The following is a 17079-nucleotide window of genomic DNA, read 5'->3' as shown; positions in this document are numbered from 1 at the left end:
CAGGAATCTTTTCACTGTAAAACTGTACAAAGATAATACAAAGGCATTGTATCAATAAACGTCAGTGTACAGTATGCATCACATGTCAATTAACACATGTATATAGTTACACATAACTTATTTGCTTATAGTGTAAATACAACCATATAGTTTAAAATATGTAACAAAATGAAATAGACTGATTCAAATCTACCAGAATCTACCATAGAGGTAACCTACCGTAGCTATAGCAACAAACCCTAGCTACATAACGTCAGCTTAGAATGGATATAGAAGAGCTACACTTAGCTACTTTCCTATTGACAATATCCACACAAAACGAAGTTTCTAGCACAAACATCACTGAGTAGATATAACTTAACTTACAAGCGATGCTTTCCAAGGCACAAACGTAAAAAGGGAAACAATAAAGCTGGCGCTGCAAGTCACATGCGATTGCCATAACGTGGAGTGAAAACTAAACAACTTCCTGGTCACATGACCAAACAAATCAGACTAGCCATGACTAGAAGAGTACCTATTTTCAAAATAAGGGTACATTTTTTCATCCTCAAAATAAAGTAGTGTTTCTTATAGAACGTGACACTCCCCGTCTGATATAATTACTATACCACTATCTTAAAACTAATATAAGGAGCTGGAGAACACATGTCTGGAGAACACAAACTAACTAAACTCAGTCCATATCCTCAGCAGTCATGAGTAGGACCGTCTCAGAGACAGGCCTCAGGAAGGTCTTTGTTAATCCAGATCTTGTGACCTTGAGTTCAATCTTCCTGACCTTCCCTTCCTGGTCAGGGAATGTTTTTGTAACAAGAGCTAAAGGCCACTCGTTCCTCTTCACTTGGTTATCCTTAAGCAGGACTAGGTTACCCTTCTTGATATTAGGTTGTATGTCCTGCCACTTGCTGCGAGTTTGGAGCGTTGGAAGGTACTCACGCCTCCATCTGTGCCAAAAGGTGTTGGCAAGATGTTGCACCTGCCTCCATTGCTGGCGGTGGAGATCCTTGCTGTCAAAGGTTCCCGGAGGAGGGAGAAGAGTGCACACCTTTTGTGTCAGGAGTGAAGCAGGGGTCAGGAGAAAGGGAGATTATGGGTCTGAAGAGATGGGTGCGAGGGGCCTGGCGTTAACGATCGCCGTAACTTCTGCCATTAAGGTAGACAGCACCTCATGAGCAAGACGTGATTGGCTGGTTTCCTTGAGCATGGAGTCAAGTACACGTCTGGAGACACCAATCATACGCTCCCAGGCTCCTCCCATGTGGGAGGAATGAGGAGGGTTGAAAATCCATGAACAGCCTTCCTCACCCAAGTACTTCCTGACACTGGGCTCTTCGGGATATGTAACTCCTTGCAGGCGCCTGTAAAATGCGTCCCACAGTCAGAACGAATTTGCTTAGCAGGGCCTCTCAGTGCAAAGAATCGTCGTAAGGCATCGATGAAACTTGACGTATCCATAGACTCGATGAGTTCGATGTGCACGGCACGCACGCTCATGCACGTGAAGAGGACTGCCCACCTCTTGCTGTTAGCCTGACCGCCACGGGTTCGTCTTGTGGTGACAGCACACGGGCCGAAAACATCAAGTCCTACATAGGTGAAAGGTGGCTCTGTGCTGAGACGGTCAGAGGGTAGGTCTGCCATTTTCTGTTCTACAGCCCTCCCACGAAGTTTGTTGCAAGCCACACATTTGCGAAGGATGCTGTTGATGCACCGCTTGGCTCCAACTATCCAGAATCCTGCTGTGCGGATCGACCCCTCCGTGAAGACACGACCCTGATGCTTGACTCTTTCGTGGTAATGCCTCACAAGGAGTGTCGCTAAGTGGCTGCGACTTGGGATGATGACAGGAAACTGTTTTCTTGTGTCGAGGGCTGCACGCTTAAGCCTTCCCCCTATTCTTAGAAGGCCATCTTCGTCCACATAGGGGTTCAGCTTTCTTAGCGAACTGTTTTTGGGGATGTGTTTCCCAGCAGTCAAGCAGGCAAACTCTTCTCTGTAAGTCTCCCTTTGCACACAGCTGATGATGAGAGTTTCTGCTTTTGATAGCTCTCCCACTGTGCAGGGCTTTGTGAGACTGCTACAGGTCTTGTGGTTGGCTTTGACTGCAGCTCTCTTGTACTCCAAGATGTGGGTTAGTGATGCTATAGCTCTCACAAGAGACTTCCATGAAGAGAACCGCTCAAAGCGATGAGATCCCAGGTTAGATGGAGGAACGGAGAGAGTGGTAGCATAAGAACGTACCTCACTGTCAGAATCAGCTCCTTCGGGCTGGAACAGGAAAGGGGGTCCTGTGAGCCATGCAGTGTTTGTTAGCTCGGCAGCAGGTACAGATCGAGTGGCGTGATCCGCTGGGTTTTGAGTTGTGTGGATGTAGTGCCACTGCTCTGGTTTGGTGAACTTCCTGATTCGTTGTACCCTGTTGCAAACATACACATAAAACCGTCTGGTCTGGTTATATATGTACCCCAAGACGACTTTGCTGTCTGTGTAGAACTGCATCGTGTCCACACTGATGTCCAGCTCTCCAGCTCTCTCTCTGCCAACACGGCAGCACCAAGCTCCAATCTTGGGATAGTATGTGCAGCTGTAGGGGCTAGTTTCGCCTTTCCCAGGACAAAACCGACATGACACTCTCCATCACCATCGATCACCCTGAGGTAAGCTACTGCAGCGATAGCCTTCACTGAAGCGTCTGAGAAGATGTGGAGCTCTTTCCTTTGAGTGGTAGATAAGGTGGTAGGAGTGTATGTTCTTGGTATCTTGATCTCTCCCAGATCTTGTAACGAGTCTTCCCACATCCTCCATTCTGCTTCCTTTTCATCCGGTAGAGGGCTGTCCCAGTCAAGAGCCTCATTTCAGGTGAGTTCTCGCAGCAGGAACTTCTCCTGAATGACGACTGGCGCGACGAGACCGAGGGGTTCGAACAAGCTGTTCACTGTGGCTAGAGCACCCCTGCGGGTGAAGGGCTTCTCTGCGACCGCTATTCTGAAGGTGAAGATGTCATGCTTGAGCTCCCAGCTGAGTCCTAAGCTGCGTTGAATGAGTGCAGAGTTGTCATCGAAGTCCAAGTTCTGCAGTCCCTTTGCATGGTCTTCTGACGAGAAGGCCTCCAAGACGTCAGAGCAGTTTGACGCTATCATATGGAGCCTAAGGTTGGAGACAGCAAGCATCTTCTGTTTCCTTTTCAACAGGTCGATGGCTTCTGTGGCTGACGGGAGCGACTTGAGGCCGTCGTCGACATAGAAGTCGCGCTCTACAAAGTGCCCGGCATCCATCCCATATTCACCTGCTCCATGTTCTGCTGCTCGGTGAAGACCATAGATGGCTACTGCTGGTGATGGCGAGTTACCGAAAACATGGACTTTCATACGATACTCGACAATCTCCTGGCTGGGATCGTTATCTCTGAACCATAAGAAACGCAGAAAGTCTCGGTTGTCTTCTCGAACGACAAAACTGTGAAACATCTGCTCGATGTCTGCTATGATAGCCACTGTTTCTCTTCGGAAGCACAGCAAGACTCCAAGCAAGCTGTTGTTCAGATCTGGACCGGTAAGTAGCACATCGTTCAGGGAGATGCCGTGATGTTGAGCACTGGAGTCGAAGACAACCCTGATCTTGTCTGGCTTTTGAGGGTGGTAGACGCCGAAGATGGGCAAGTACCAGCATTCGCTTCCCTCCAGTAGTGGTGGAGCCAACTCGGCCTGGTCATGATCAAAGATTTTTTGCATGAAGGTGACAAAGTCAGCCTTCATCTTGGGCTTCCTTTCCAGGTTGCGGCGGAGGGAGGTAAGCCTGCTGAGAGCCTGGACTTGATTGTTCGGGAGCCGTCGACGAGGGGATCGGAATGGGAGAGGTGCAACCCAGCTGTTGGTGTCATCCATTACCATCTCTCTGTCCATGAACTCCAGGAACAGTCGGTCTTCGATGGAAAGCCCCACTTTGTCGTCATATTTGGTGCTCTCAAAGATTGTGCTGCCTAGGCTGCAGTCATCAAGGACTGGGCTGTTGCGTTTAAGGCTGTGAGGAGAGGTGTTGTTCCGCACTTTGGGGCTGAATCTCTCCTTGACCTGAAGATGGTTAGGGCACGGAGTGAGGAGAGATGGCCTTCCGTTTTCAAGCACATTGGTGCGGTAGGAAGTCACAGCTGCTGGCAAGTGGGCTGAACCCAAGCACACGTCCCCTATAACAACCCATCCCAGGTCTAGTCGTTGGGCATAGGGGGCGCTGTGAGGACCATTGCGTTGTTCCCTAACTTTATGGACCTGAAGGATGTCACGTCCCAGAAGTTTCAGTATCTGGGCTTCAGGGTCCAGGCGAGGTATTCTATGAGCAATGCACTTCAGGTGACTATGGTGTCGTGCTGCCTCAGGGGTCGGGATCTCTGACCGGTCTTCCGGCATATGATTGCACTCGATGAGTGTTGGAAGCATCACACTTGTTTTTCCATCCAACGACAACGCCAAGAACCCTGTGGCTCTTCTCCCAGATGTCTCAGTGACTCCTGCACATGTACGGAGGGTGTACGGTAAGTCTGAACCTCTAATTTGGAAGAGGTCAAAGAATTCAGACCTTGCCAGAGATCTATTACTCTGGTCATCCAGAATAACATAGACGTTAGTGGCTCTGTCTGGGTGTGCTTTGGGATATACCTTCACCAGGCAGATCTTGGAACAGGACCTGAGGTTTTGACCTCTGCCACAGACTTCTGTACATTTAGAGGTGACTGCTGGCTGAGGTGTCTCCTCTTCACTCTCCCCGCCATGCTCTGTGGAGGGGTCCTTTGTGTCCCACGGGGGAGGTCCAGGGTGGAGCGCCGCTATGCGCTCATCACTCTTGCATTCCCCACACTTCAAAGCTACCTTACAGTTCTTCGCCATGTGAGTTGTAGAGGAGCAACACCTAAAGCAGACACCATTCTCTTTCAGGAAGGCCTTGCGCTCCTCAAGTGACTTGCTTCGAAAACCCCTACACTTCTTTAGGGGATGGGGTTTCTGGTGGATGGGACATTGTTTAACAACGTCATCAAGCCTGTTGCTCGAACTGTATGACTGAGAAGCTGAGCGGTTTGCTGAGATGTCTGTCTTGTGGGTGGAAACATGCCTTTTGGTATATCTAGATTCCTTTTCAGATCGCTCGGGCTTTGAGGACCCTGGGGAGGACTTGTTGGATGTTTTCGAAGGAGCTGAAGGGAGAGTAAAGCTTTGGTCGTTTCTTCTGCGTGCTTCACTGCAGACGAAGTCTGTGAAGAAGGCGAACGGGGGAAAAGAGACACGGTGCTGCTCTTTGTAGTGGGAACCCCTAGCTAGCCACCTCTCTTGTAGACTGTGTGGCAGCTTCTCGACCATTGGGTTGACACGCCTGGCAGTGTCCAGGTACGAGAGCCCCGGCAAGTAGCCCTCAGACTTAGCGGAGTCTAACTCCATCAGCAGGTCCCCCAGTTCCCTCAGCTTTAAGGGGTCTTTGTGAGAGATGTTCGGAAAGTTCTCTATCCTCTCGAAGAGAGCTCTCTCTATCACTTCAGGCGAGCCGTAACACTCTCCTAAGCGTTCCCAGACAAGTCTTAGGCCTACTGCAGGGCTGCCTACGTGCACAGAACGGATCCTTGTAACTTGCTTTGAGGACTCACTTCCTAACCACTTTGTCAAGAGGTCAAGCTCCTCACTGGCAGTTAAGTTCAGTCCTCCAGTGGCATTGATGAAAGAGGACTTCCATGCCCTATAATTTTCTGGGCGGTCGTTGAACTGGCTGAGACCAGAATTCACAAGCTCTCTACGCACCAAGTACCTTGCGATGTCACTCATACCAGTCGTGCTATCAGAATGCAGCTGCAGTGAGGCTCTGAGAGGGGAGTGGGGTGGCTGAGCAGGCGGAAGCGGAGCGGGGGAAAGCTGAGCAGGAAGTTGGTGATGAACTGCTGGTGCTGAACTTGCAGGTTGTTGTGCTGGAGCTGCTGGAGTTGACCCTGCAAGTTGCTGTGCTGCAGCTGGCGTTGAACTTGCAGGTTCCCGTACAGCATGAACGTTGTTCCTGGCTGGGAGGTGAGAAGCTCCAAGTGGTGTGTATGGTTCAAGTTCTGGGGGGTTTCCGTAACTAATGTGTTGCTGAGAGTGACGTTCGACGTAGTCACGTGTGTGTTGAAGGTTGATGCTAGCCGATCTGTATTGACTCTTCTCACTTCCCTCTCGACCTTCATTCTCGGCTGCTTCCTCAAGGACTTGAGCTTCTGCTATAGCTGCTGCTACCTCCTTCTCATGCTCCAGTGTTGATAACTCGGCTGCTATGCGAGCTTCTTTGATTTTCAGGTCAGCTGTTAGACGAGCCTCTTCTAATTTTTGGTGAGCTGCTAAATGGGCCTCTTCTACCCTTAATTGAGCTTCCCGTTGAACAAAGGAAGCACGTGCGCGGGCAGCTTCAGCTTTGGCGCGAGCCTTGGTTGCAGCTCTGCTAGCTGAGGAGGATTTAGACCCATGAGATGAGGCAGAATGTTGTGATGTAGCGTCACGTCCATGGTCTTGTTCCGTCTCACTGCCATCAATTTTTCCACTGGCTTCAGCGTTATCTGCCATTGTTTATTGTTCCTTTTGCTGTAGTGCCCGCTGTGAAGACGCTTTTTTACTATTCTGTCCCCAATGTGTGTGTCTGTACACAAGTAGACAGATAGCTAACATGTCCCAGAGAAAGACGGAAGCTGGAGTAGAGTTGAGTGTACTTTAGTTTTGTCCTTTTCTCAGTGATCTTTTCACTGTAAAACTGTACAAAGATAATACAAAGGCATTGTATCAATAAACGTCAGTGTACGGTATGCATCACATGTCAATTAACACATGTATATAGTTACACATAACTTATTTGCTTATAGTTTAAATACAACCATATAGTTTAAAATATGTAACAAAATGAAATAGACTGATTCAAATCTACCAGAATCTACCATAGAGGTAACCTACCGTAGCTATAGCTAGCAAGCCCTAGCTACATAACGTCAGCTTAGAATGGAAAATAGAAGAGCTACACTTAGCTACTTTCCTATTGACAATATCCACACAAAACGAAGTTTCTAGCACAAACATCACTGAGTAGATATAACTTAACTTACAAGCGATGCTTTCCAAGGCACAAACGTAAAAAGGGAAACAATAAAGCTGGCGCTGCAAGTCACATGCGATTGCCATAACGTGGAGTGAAAACTAAACAACTTCCTGGTCACATGACCAAACAAATCAGACTAGCCACGGCTAGAAGAGTACCTATTTTCAAAATAAGGGTAAATTTTTTCATCCTCAAAATAAAGCAGTGTTTCTTATAGAACGTGACACCACAGAACATGGAACAGACCTCTGTCATATCATCACACAGTACAGAAACTCACATCATGGTCCAGGTTGAAGAATAGAGAAATGAACATTCATAAATCTAAATATCAGTCATTTTGAAGACATACAGAAAGATAAAGCCATGTTGTTTTTATTTAAATTCAACTCTCTTTCTGGACATGTTCAATGTTATTCATTCACTCAGGGGGTGGTTGGGTTTCTAAGTACAGTAGTGTTTGACCAGGTACGCATATTACCATCAGATGAAGAGTTTCCTGCACCTGAAGGCTGTTGTTATGCAGATGACTGTTTTAAACTGACTGTACAAATGACTGTAATATAAACTATAACTAGCCTACAGCTGGTTGGCTGAAAAACAAGGTTGGACACATGGCCAGAATTTAAAGACTTCCTGTAGGTTAGAGGATAGGTACTTTGCCACAGTCATTGTTGTTTTCAGGGAGGGGGGGGCATTTTAAATAATTCATCAAATAATTCAGAAAAAAGACTTAAGGATTTTTGGTATATCTCCTAAGACCCATTCTGAGCCAGGAAAAACGCTGCTTCTATATATATGCTCTTGTATATGAAATATCAGCTCATAAACATGAAACATATGCAAAAAAACATCAAAACAAAGTGTTAAAATTATTAGGGCACAAGGGCACACACGTCAGCCAATCACACGTCAGCCAATCACACGTCAGCCAATCACACGTCAGCCACACAAGAGCTTGAGTCACACGGCAGGTCTACAGGTTCATCAAGAAACCTTCACACACACTCTCTCTCACACACACACACACACACACACACACACACACACACACACACACACACACACACACACACACACACACACACACACACACACACACACACACAGACAAAATTATTAAACAATCCATTATCTTGGGTCTTACATGAGGCTTCTATGAGAACTACTTGAGAGTCTTTGTCTTCATACAGCCATTTTCAATGTGGGGCCAGAAACACCTCCAGTTGTTATATAGGTACAAATATGTTGTTTTAGGTCAGCTTCAGGTTTCTACAGTACTTTCTCTTTGCTGCTTGACTCCTCTGGACACTCTGCTTGTCAGCATTCCTTGGTTTTGGTGTTGGGTAAAGAGTCCAGCCATATCATTCATGTTTCACTTGTACTTCTCTGTGTAGAATCAGGTCTTCAGTGTTTAATTGTGTGGTGGGTTTTCACCATGTTGGCAAGTGGTAATTTGACAAAAACGACGCTAGGCAGGGAGTGTAGCATGCTTCACTTTGGGTTTAGTATTTTGTTCAGCACTCTGTAAAAAAACAACTGTGAAACACTGTGAAGATTATTCATGATTGACTGTTTGAATGATGCAGGGGTATCATTTATCATTTGATTGGTTTATGATTGACAGTTTGAATGATACAGGGGTAATATATATGGCTCAACTTTGATGACCTCTGACCTGTATGGTACAGGGTCCTGGCCCAACAAACACACAGAAATTATATTTCATAAACAGTACACTGTACTCACACAGACAAACACACTGTCATAGAAATTGTAGTTTCCCCACATCACCACCTCCCTCAACCTTTCACATAGCTGTGCTAATCTAAATTATGACAGGATGACCTCCAGGAGGTCAACACACCTAGACGTTGTCTGCTCCAGAATAACCATCCTTTGTCCCATTGTCCCTGCAAGAATTACCGCCTTTTCTCATGTCACGTGTCTGTATTCTCGACCACTGTTGATGATGCCTGCCATTTAATATGACGTGTACAATGGTTTAGCCAATCACATCCCTGGAAGCGTCATACCTGTGTATTGCTTGAATATAAGGCCGCGCAAGACCAGACTGCGGCACTTCTGTTGGATGAACCACTCACGTGCGTTTCCTCTGAAGTCCTTGCGTTCGTATGTTTTCTCAATAAACCAGACTTAACCTCTTTGAGCGAATCTTGGCAAATCCTTTTTGACTAGATCAGTTAAAAAATCTTCTACAACCCACACACACACATGCACACACACAGACACATGCATGCACACACACACACATACACACACACACTAAGAACAGTTGATGTAGCTCTCAGTTATACTGTACACAGCTTCCCTTAGTAACTGGTGATGAAAACAGTCTGGAGCATTTCTATTGGTTCATTTTTATGGTTTTAATATTCAGGGATTCTCCAGACTGGTTTGTCTGGACAGGTTGGTTTCCTTAGATTATCACCCCAGCAGTTTCTTAAAGACTTGCTGTAGGTCAGAGGAAAGCTACTTTGCCACAGTCATTGGCCGGGTTTCCCGATAAAGAACCTCCTTAAGGAACCCTTAAGACGTACTTTGGAGTTAAGTGTTAAGTTAAGTTAAGTGCTTCTTAACGTGTTCGGGAAACCCGAACATTGTTGTTTCCAGGGGGGAAAACATTTGAAATAATTCATCAAATAATTCAGAAAAAAAAGGATGGCAGCGTGTTTCCAAACAGACATACAAACCTCCCTCTTTCAGTCTCTCTCTCTCTCTCTCTCTCTCAAATTCAAATTCAAATAAGCTTTATTGGCACAATAGTTGAAAAGAACCCACATTGCCAAAGCAGTACATAAAATCAACATTCAGAAAATCAACATTCAGATTATGTATAAATAAATAAATCAAAAGTGAGTGTGAGGGTGTGTTATCTCTGACAGTGAGGGGTCTGGGTTGCTGCGTGTTCAGCTCCCATACCCAGACCCAGCCCCGCGGAGTGAGTATCAGTGATTATGTGATAGTAATTAGTTAGATAGTATAGTATACTAATATAGTATAAAAACATAACATAACATACGCAACAAAACATGAAGCTATATATCAACAATACAATCAAAAGCATTTAACAACAGTTCAATTCATAATATAATAACATGGGGAGCTGGCAATATCCTTCAGATGTAATCACTCTGAGATGTTTGCTATACAGTAGAACTTGTTTCCCTTAATGTATGGCAACAGTCAACATATTTAGCAGCTAATAATGCACACTGACTTTTCTCTCCACATAAATATGTCAGTTTCTCGGGATCAGGGAGGTGAATAAACTCAGGATATATATTATTTATTTGATTTCTCACATTATAATAAGAAGTGAGATTGTGTTTCAACATCACCCTGATGACAAAGTGAACACAGCCTGGCCTCCTTGGGTAGCCAGTACTGCCTGCGGCGGCCTGGTTCTATGGCCAGGCTGTGTCCCCTCAGTCTGGACCTGGTTCTATGGCCAGGCTGTGTCCCCTCAGTCTGGACCCTGGTTCTATGGCCAGGCTGTGTCCCCTCAGTCTGGACCTGGTTCTATGGCCAGGCTATGTCCGCTCAGTCTGGACCCTGGTTCTATGGCCAGGCTGTGTCCGCTCAGTCTGGACCTGGTCAACGTTTTCCACAGTCTTCTATCAGTCACTGCAGTCAAGTATCCTGCTACCGTGTACTCTCTGTTTAGGGTCAAATAGAAATCTAACTTACTTTGTGATTTGGTGGTTTCATGCCAATATTTGATATCCTTTTCTTTTTGTTTTCAGATGATTTGGTTGGGCCAGGTTGATTGGTGTTCGTCCTGAGGCCCTGGTATTTGTGGGCAGAGTTTCAGGATCAACTAGGGCTCTTCTCCAGATTTTGGGGATCTTGAGTTATCGCAAGCAGGAAGAGAGGAACGCTCTTAACCAGGACTTCAAGAAAGGCGCTGCATGGAGTATAAGCTCCGGGCAGATAGAATCAGGCCCTGGGGCTTTCCCTGGCCTTACATGCTGGAGGGCAGCAGCAAACTCCTCTGGTGTGAATTCACCATAGATGTTACCACCGCTAGGAGTTGTGTCCTTCCAGAGGTCAGACACTTCTTTAGCCACGAGACGTGACGATCCGTGGTCTTTGCCCTCAGGTGTCCCACTTTTCAGAAATTGTGATGCGATTTTGTTTGCAAAGATGGGGCAGTGATGGGGGGAGTGTCTGGACCTGCCAGTGAGGTTGTTAAGGATGCTCCATGCCTTGCGGCTGGAGTGTGAGAAGTCGATGGAGTTAATGGCCTCCTCCCAGCGACTTTGTCTCCTTCGGCTGAGTCTAGACAGCAGGGCTGAGGCAAGTCTGTCTGACTCAGCTCCTGGGGGGGCCCGGAGGAAGGCACAGTAGAGACTCTCACGCTCCTCATCCCAACACGGTTTGTAACTATTGCGACGTCTGCGTGGGATGGATTCTTGGCCTCTTTCACCAGTATGCTGCAGAGTTCCCGGTACGCCTCGTCCACGTTGTTGGTGTTAGGTGGTGGGAGGCACCTTGTGGATCTATGGGTAAGGAGGCGGTAGCGTTTCCAGTTGGCCTTTCAGAAGTTCCATCGCTTCACCGGTTCGGACGAGGTCCACGAGTTTAGGCATGGTTATCAGCGATGGTTGATGTTGGGACCACGGGAACTTTCCTAGCACGCGTCTATCAGGGAGCCGGTTATCAACAGCGACGCTCACGAATGCCAAGTCAGGATTGGTCCCAGTTTTCCAGCGACCTGAGACAAAGCTGGCTGCGCCCTTGGGATCGTACAACAGGGCCAGGCTGTTTGCAGACTTTGCTTCGCTTACGGTGGTTAATCGCAGCTACTGACCATGAGAAGGTGTCTGGTGTCGGCCTCGCCACAAATGAACTATTCTTTCATTCATTCATTCATTCATTCATTCACACAAACAGATTATATATAAACCTCTTTCTCTTTCTCTCTCTCTCTCTCTAGTGTTGAATTCAACCATGAATGCACAGAGAGAACCACAACATGGCCATTCAAAATCCCCAAAAAGACAGATTACTAAATGTACTACATGAATTGTAAAACACTATAACATAAAGTAATTGTGAGTAAAATAAATTATTGGCTTTATATTAAAAAAAAAAGTATTACAATAGGACCGACTGGCTTTTAAAAAATGTTGAGCATGTTTCTAATAGTGGCTCAAAGTGATCATGACAGCTGGCCATCAGTGAAATCATGTGAAAATATTCATAAATGTCACAAAAAATAACACTCAGTGAATACAGTAAATACATACCATAAAATTACTTCAGTCGAGATCACTTTAGTCAAAATTGACCCATTTATTAGCATGCAATAATATATACTGCATATACAGTAGGACCCCACTCATCCGAACTTCAGAGATCCGAACCTCCCGGTCTACCGGACAGTAAAACGTTTAAAAACGTTAAAAAACGTTGTTTTTTTTTTAGCCTGCTATCTGGTTACTGGTGGGATTTTCATTACAGTACTGTACCCTACTGTGAATAAAAACAGAACTGTATGTAGACCTACATGTTGCCTGTAGGCTGTAGCCTACTGTCACGTTTAATTTCTTTGTTACTTTAATGTCGAGCGCAAAACGCAAACGAGTCTGCTGCGCGAGAGCTGCATTCCTTGGTAGCCAGTAAGCGCGTCAGCAACCTGAAGCAGAGGAGCATCGAGTCATTTTTCATTCCCAGTTAATGGACTTCAGGAACACAGACGTGTTGTAAGCATGTAGATTAGCCTACTAGGCTTACTGTATTTGTTAAAATGTAGCCTACAGCCTTAGCCCACGTTAGCCTACATCGGTTGTTTAGGCTGCAATAGCCTAGACACGACAACTTGTCTGTCATTTCATTTTATTTATTTATTTATTATCATTTGCTTTAATTGTTCTAATGTTGGGTTGCTTTTAGGCTATACCATTTTGTTCTGCGAATACAGAAGCCTATCGATGCAGCGTACGCCTCATTTGAGAATAAAGTACTGTATTTGATCAAAGCATGCACTCAAGTGGAAGTTTGTTTATTTTATTCTAGGCTATACTGTAGGCCTATTATAGGCTAGGCTGTATGAGTTTAGTTGGCGATTTGATTGCAATTTTGATGCATTTTCACAAGTCATTAAGGGTATTTATCGGTGTATTATGAGTCTATATGAAACAAGTACCACTTATTGAATTTGGTTGTTTCATTCATCCGGACATTTCAGAGATACGAACGACCTTCGGTCCCGTTGGGTTCGGATAAGTGGGGTCCTACTGTACATTTTTTACGCATATTTTTTTTGGCGGTGTGATCTGTTCGGGGGCCCCCTGCCTTCCACGCATGTGGAAAGCGGCAATCTAGATGTTCCCCCCCTCTGGGCCGCTTGGGCCGGAAGAGGGAACGGCATCTAGCCCCCTGCCTCTATGACGATCAGAGTGGGCCCTTCGGAGATGTAATGGCAAGAGTGAGCAATGACGTGTTTTGACAGCTTAAATACATGCGCTCTAGCGAGCTGAACCAATGCTATGACAGCTGACAGTCAGCTGGTGGGTTGCGTCATACGGGGTGTGACTGATTGGCCTCTGCCGATTAGCCCGGCGTTGACATCCGTGTCTCGCCTGAAGTACGTTGGAGACTTTTTTAACCACTGGTATAGATATACTCTTGTATGTAAAATAACATCTCATAAACATGAAACAACAACAAAAACATTTCCACTTCCCTAAAGTCAAAATTAAAATCACAATTAAAGTTAAAATTAAGCAATAAACCATGAGAGGTTGTGTAGTGATCATATAACAGCTAGGGGGCGTTGTTATGCACGACGCGAAGCGGACAACACCAACTAGCTGTTATAAAATCACTATAACACACGGCCTCTCGTGGTTTATTGCTTAATTTTAACACGGCTTCCAGCCAATCAGAATCAAGAACCAGAACTAACCATTGTATAATGATTAAACAATTCATTGCCTTGGGGCTGACATGAGTTTTCTATGAGAACTACTTGACAGTCTGTGTCTTTATACATTCATTTTCAATGTGGGGCCAAAAACACCTCCAGTTGTTGTATAGGTACAAATATGTTGTTTTAGGTCAGCTTCAGGTTTCTACAGTACTTTCTCTTTGCTGCTTGACTCCTCTGGACACTCTGCTTGTCAGCATTCCTTGGTTTTGGTGTTGGGTAAAGAGTTCAGCCATATCATTCATGTTTCACTTATACTTCTTATCCTTTTCCTACCCCGACCCTACCCCTAACCCCTGCCTCTATCTGGGCCCAGGCACATTCACGCACAGACAGACACACACCAGTGTTTGCCATGTCTCTCCTATGATGTTATTAGCCTCTCTTACTCTGAAAATGTAATTTAGTGTTTTTTATTGCTTTATAAATGTTCTTAGCCGGTAGACAAACATACTCCAGGAGCTTGCTCGATCGCCTTGTTGAGAGGGGTCAGGGAAGAATTTTTACAGCTCACTTATCTGGCCCCCGGGTGATTACTGTTTTTTTGCTTCCCTCTGGAATATGTAGGGGTGGGACGTCTGCCCACCTCCCTTGTTCTCTGTAAAGCGCATTGTGTTGTCTCTGGGTATGAAATGCGCTATACAAATAAAGCTTTGATTGATTGATTGATGATTGATTGACTCCTCTGTGTGCAATATAATCATGTCTTCAGTTTTTAATTGTGTGGTGTCCATGGTCACCATGTTGGCAAGCGGTCATTTAATACAAACGACGCTAGGCAGGGAGTGTAGCATGCTTCACTTTTGGTTTAGTATTTTGTTCAGCACTCTGTGAAAAAACCTGTGAAACACTGTGAAAATTATGTATGATTGACTGTTTAAATAATGCAGGGATATAATTTGATACATTTACAGTATGATTGACGGTTTGAATGATTCAGGGATATTATTTGATAGATTTATGATTGACGGTTTGAATGATTCAGGGGTATTATTTGATAGATTTATGATTGACGGTTTGAATGATTCAGGGATATTATTTGATAGATTTATGATTGACGGTTTGAATGATTCAGGGGTATCATTGTGTCCTGTGTAACGTGTGGGCTGACCTTTGATGACCTCTAACCTGTACGGTGAAGTGTCATGGTTCAACAAACACACAGAAATTCTATTTCATATACAGTATACACACACACACACACACACACACACACACACGATAGGAGGAGTTGATGTAGCTCTCAGTTATATACAGCTTCTCTTAGTAACTGGTGATGCAAAGAGTCTGAAGCATTTCTGACGATATTCTTCTGTCCAAAGTCGCTCCATAGTTTTATGGTTTCAATATTTATTCTATTTCTATTTCAACAGATGACATGGTAAGAACAACTCTCACATAAAATCTGCAATTGGCTGATGAGAGATTAGTGAAGTGAAAGTGGAGTTGTGGGACTTTCCAGACCTCATGTCTTTCAGTGGAGGGGAAGCTGGAGGTAAACACCCTGCTGTAGCAGCACTGACCGGCCCTGAGATGAGGAACAGGACAGACCACAGAACATGGAACAGACCTCTGTCATATCATCACACAGTACAGAAACTCACACCATGGTCCAGGTTGAAGAATAGAGAAATGAACATTCATAAATCTAAATATCAGTCATTTTGAAGACATACAGACAGATAAAGCCATGTTGTTTTTATTTAAATTCAACTCTCTTTCTGGACATGTTCAATGTTATTCATTCACTCAGGGGGTGGTTGGGTTTCTAAGTACAGTAGTGTTTGACCAGGTACGCATATTACCATCAGATGAAGAGTTTCCTGCACCTGAAGGCTGTTGTTATGCAGATGACTGTTTTAAACTGACTGTACAAATGACTGTAATATAAACTATAACTAGCCTACAGCTGGTTGGCTGATAAAGAAGGTTGGACACATGGCCAGAATTTAAAGACTTCCTGTAGGTTAGACGATAGGTACTTTGCCACAGTCATTGTTGTTTTCAGGGGGGGAAACATTTGAAATAATTCATCAAATAATTCAGAGAAAAAGACTTAAAGGTGGGATAGGCAGTTTGCTTTTGGTTTTATTTGGTAAGATTGGCATAATATCCTTTCAGCTATCAGTAACAGAAGTGCTCTGAGAATAAACTTGGATCTCCGTGTTTACCGCTGCCTCTGTATTTTGGATTCAAAGAATGCACCGCGCCCGAATGTATTGACCAATCAGGGTCTCTATCTCGTCACACCTACCAGTCATGTTTGGAGGGAGGGATTACATCATGATTGACAGGAGGAAGGGGCGGGTTCTTTTGAAAAAGATGACCAATCCGAGGCCTTGTTGACATCAAACTACCTACCCCACCTTTAAGGATTTTTGGTTGAGCTCCACAAGTCATTTTTTCTGGGAAGGCGCGTCCTACTCTCCAATTCAAATAAATATGTTTGTTTGCTTGCTGTATCATTTGATTGATTTATGATTGACTGTTTGAATGATACAGCCATATCATTTGATTGATTTATGATTGACTGTTTGAATGATACAGCCACATAATTTGATTGATTTATGACTGATTGTTTGAATGACTGCTGTGAGGCGACAGTACTAGGTACTGCGCCACCTGTTTGAATGATTGACTGTTTTGAATGAGGCAGGGGTATCATGTGATTGATTTATGATTGACTGAATGATACGGGTGTATCATTGTGTTCTGTGTAACGTGTAGGCTGACCTTTGATGCCCTCAGTACAGGTCCTAGCTAACTTAACACACGGAAATGATATTTTATATACTGTAACACTGTACACTGACACACGCACGCACAGACACACATCTTCTGGTAGCTCCAGAATACATGTTCATGATCAGCTTCCATACGCCCACATACCCTCCAGAATAGTTGTTGTATAGATAGAAGCATTCCTCTAAACTTTGTTGCTCTAAAAAATCTGAAGATATTCTTCTGTCTTAAGTCGCTCCATAGTTTTATGGTTTCAATATTTAGGGACTTCTCCAGACTGGTTTGTC

Source organism: Borostomias antarcticus, assembly GCF_949987555.1.
Source record: "Borostomias antarcticus genome assembly, chromosome: 24".
Classification (NCBI taxonomy): Eukaryota; Metazoa; Chordata; class Actinopteri; order Stomiiformes; family Stomiidae; genus Borostomias; species Borostomias antarcticus.
This window is presented reverse-complemented; position numbering follows the sequence as displayed.